Source organism: Stigmatopora argus, chromosome 13 (genome assembly GCF_051989625.1).
Source record: "Stigmatopora argus isolate UIUO_Sarg chromosome 13, RoL_Sarg_1.0, whole genome shotgun sequence".
NCBI classification, from domain to species: Eukaryota; Metazoa; Chordata; class Actinopteri; order Syngnathiformes; family Syngnathidae; genus Stigmatopora; species Stigmatopora argus.
In genome coordinates, this window is record NC_135399.1 from 15,753,071 (window position 1) to 15,757,294 (window position 4,224).

Here is a 4,224-nt window from a genome sequence, read left to right on the forward strand (position 1 = left end):
GACGTTTGGTCGACCGGACGTTTGGTCGAACGGACGTTTGGTCGAACGGACGTTTGGTCGCCGGGTTGTTACTGTTGAAACCAGCTCTCAAAATTATAATTATGAGAGAGAGAGAGTGAGTTTAATATCTAAATATCTAATATCAAAATATCAACAGTAAACTGTCATAATTTGACAGCGAACCCGGCGACCAAACGTCCGGTCGACCAAACGTCTTTCGACCAAACGTCCGGTCACGGTATAAGACACCCCTGATTCACAATTTTCACCTCCACATTCATGGTTTTAATAGAAGTACAAATCTGTTACTTTGAAGGGAAAATCTTAAGAAAAATAATCGCACGTGGTATTTCTGAGATACTGTATGCATCGAAAGGATCATCTGCTGGATTGCACATTCCGAAAGGGTGTGGCCTGCACGTAGACAAATTCAAATAGGAAGTCACGTGAGCAGAACAACCAGGAAGTGTCCGTAGCGGTCTAGTTTGTCATCCTAAGTAAGATGGCGGTGGCATGAGCGATACAAGATACATTTTTTCTCTTGAATTTCATTCATTAGCGTTTTATCTGATTATCTTTTCTCTATTTTGAAATAAATGACGTTATTTACCACATTGTCTCATCTGTCACTGCAGTTTTGTGCATGTCAAGTCAAATTTGTGCGCATATAAGCCGTACCCTTGATTCAGCCATCACTGTTTCAGCAACAAATATGCAAGAAAATACAGTAATTAGTGTGTTAAAACTCGCTCAAGTGGAACTTTAAATGAGTATTAAAACCATCCCAGGCCTTTGAATCAAACTGCCGTCACACAATTAGCCATTTATGCCCAGTCTTTAATACATAAATGAGCATAAGGAACGACGTGGTTATCGTGGCATTAAGCCCAGCTAAGTACTAACTGGCATTATTCTGCTCTAGTTACATGTGACCAACTTTAACTCCCGCCTCATTATGACCTCACCGACCACGGTAATTACCCGAACTCTCGAGACACCCGAGACCAGAGATAAAAACCCCTGCGTCAGATTAGCGGGCACCCCGCGGTTTTTCCGCAGTCGTCTCCGGACCTCTGCCTCGATTTGCTTTTGTGTATTCACGTGCAACCCAAAGAAAGTGCGTCTTTAGTTTGCTTGTCAGCATGAGAAGTGCAGATAAGCCCAATGTTGTGTTTAATTAAGAGCCTAGGATCTGGCTTCACACAAACACGGGCAGATAGCACGCGGCAATTGACCTTAGCGAACATGTCGGCTTGTTATCTTGCTCCCATCACCTGCCTGCGAGACAGTCAACAGCTCTCAGACTGACTTTTGATCCGCCAAATCTCGCCTGTTGACGGCAGGGAGCCTCTCACTCTTATTTTCCCTTCGTTTTATTATTAATTTTTTTCACATTTTGCCAAGTACGCCGGGCGACACTCTTCGCCTCTTGCTACGTGTAATCATGCTCCTAAAATACATGAATAACGAATGCGCATCAGGTCCCGCTTTGGCACCAGTAAATTGCTTCTCGGCAAGCTGCTGTGACAAGCTTGCCTAAGTTGTTGTGACACAACTAAAGGCTGTGTTGACTACTTATAAAAAAAAAAAAAAAAATATCCGGCTACTTTGCAACCCAAATGCTTCAATCAAATTATGTTGATCAGATGGAGGCGCCGAGTCGTGTGGCATCCATCCGGCAATTGTCAAAATTAGATTTACATCCAATTTGGCTGTGCATCTTTATTTATGTGGCGGTTAAATGGTGAGGAAAAGTGCAATTGTAATAAGGTTTCTAGTTTCTGTTTTCACAGGTCAACATTGACATCTGTAGGTTGCATGTTGAATTGCGTATTTCGCCGGAGTTTGCTTCAAATTAGTCAAAGAGGATCGAGAGATAGACAGCTAATAACTGCAGTGCATTTAAAATTATTGTGAGTCCTCTCGTGTTTGTTATGCTCCGGTTCATCGCAATTTATCCTTAATGAGTTCTTCCTGACGACGGCACGCCATTGGATGATTGATTTTTCACTTTTTAATGACTTGAGAAACATTATGTCAGTGAAAAGGTTTATTTATCGTTGACACTAGTTTAATAAATGACCCAGGAAGGGCATTTTCAACCAAATGGTGATTTCTTGTTATTGCTACTAACTTATTTATATATTGTTTCAAATGAATTATATTAAAATACAACCTGTATTCAGCAGTGGCAATTAGACACGAGGAAAAAAGTGAAATTTAGTGCTTTTGGTGCTTTTTTAGTGCTTTTGTGGCGCCTCTGGCATTCAGAAATTCAAAGATTTATTGTTTCAGTTATTAGGTCATTTAGATGTTGTTGTTTTTTTTTACAAATTAAAGAAGTTGGCAAAGAGATGAGAACATAATTTATGTGAACACAAGCCCAAATCCACACTAGATTTCAACATCCTAACTGAAATTATTGAGTAAAAAAAAATGCAAGCAGCAGAGGGCGTTATAGCAGCAAGAAATAATTTTGCTTTAGCAATACTCCAAGTGTACTTTACATATGTAGTGTTGCTTTTATTTATTAAGGGGACTTAATATTAGCATTCAGTCTTGTAAATATTTAAAAAAAAGTTGAGAACATGAACGGTTCAGCAAAATATTAATGTTAACCCTCTAATCCTTTGCATCTATTTTACATATCATGTCTAGTTAAGTAATGATGTTTTATTTTGTAATTCATGAGCATTGAAAGTTTCTTTGAGCATATATTATACATCAGGGTCGTCAACAACAACAATAACAAACATGGGTCTGCTATTTTCCCGGAAATTTGCTTTCTAATCCAACAATTTTTGACAAAAACATATTTTCTTTCCATCAAGTGTCCCTTTGGAATATATATAATTATACGTAAGTAATAAACCAGGAGTTAATATCCCATTCACGGGGATAAAATCAATAAGAGTGCCTATTCCAGTGTGTGTAAAATGATGCCGCAGCCTGGGAAATGAATGAGAACATATTTTACAATCCCCAGACACAATGTAAATAAATTCCCCCAGGTCTATGAAAATGATATCAATATCAAATTACCCAAATATCAATGCACACAATTACAACGCCAGGTAATGAGAAAGCTCCGATTGAAGGTTTTAGTGTACTAATGGACAACTGGGCATGAATAATGAACATTATGTATGCATAGGTGAACGGAAAACTGCAGATTAATAAATAAATAGCCTAATTATCAACTCATTATGATGTACTAAATGGGTTTGCTTTACATTTTAGTAACCTTTTAAACTGGAATTTTCAAGTGATTCCCCTTTTTTTAAAGTATAACATCCAAGCATTATTATTTTTTTTAATTAGTGAATAAAACCACATCAAATCAATGCGAGTCCAATCCAATTTGATCGAGAGGGCTGGCAGCGATCATACAGTGGATTCAAAGCACATTAATAACTGTAATTTGACCTTCCGTGCATTTCAATTTAATGATAGCTATAATAATTATGTAGCATTAAAGATATTATTGTCACTGCGTCTACGTAGCGCTTTACTAACCAGAACTGATGTAAAATGGTTTTAATCATTAATGATGCTGTTAATATGGGCCAATTTTGACATAAAGCTAAGGTGGGAGTCTAATGGCCTTTAAGCAGAAATTAAAATGAACAGCTTCAATAATAGTATTTAACACTGTTGCAAATTTGCCTCCATTAAAAAACTATAGGATGAGGTGCTATGTATACAATTACTGTTGCTGAAATTCCAACTGAGCCCTCCAGGGGGAAAAAAGCCAAGAAAACATTCATAAGGCCTTTAGGCTACCGTCACCTCGAAACTATGCCACAAACATTGCGTCCAAATGAGCAGCAGATTAGCAAAAGTAGCTCCATGTCGTGCTTCCCACATCAGCTTTTGATTGCACAAATCAAAATGGCCTCAGGGAAGCCATTGTAATGGCTTATTAGAGCCGATAAATATATTTAAGTGCTTGGCTCTGCAGCGGAAAAGGCATAAAAGTGCACTGCCAGCTTGCATTTCCGCATCTGCCTGAGATAAAGTGAAGAAATGGCCAGCATATGGATGCTCCTGATGGGTCAAAGATGATGATGATGGTGATGATGGCGATGGCCAAGTCGTGCAATCTTTATCTCCTCCGTGTGGGAATGAGGAATAATTCAGTAGTTGTGTTGTAGGGGCTTCCTGCTGTTAGTTTACTAGTACAGGAAGATGTTTTGTTTTTTTTAAGCTTAGAGAAACTTTATT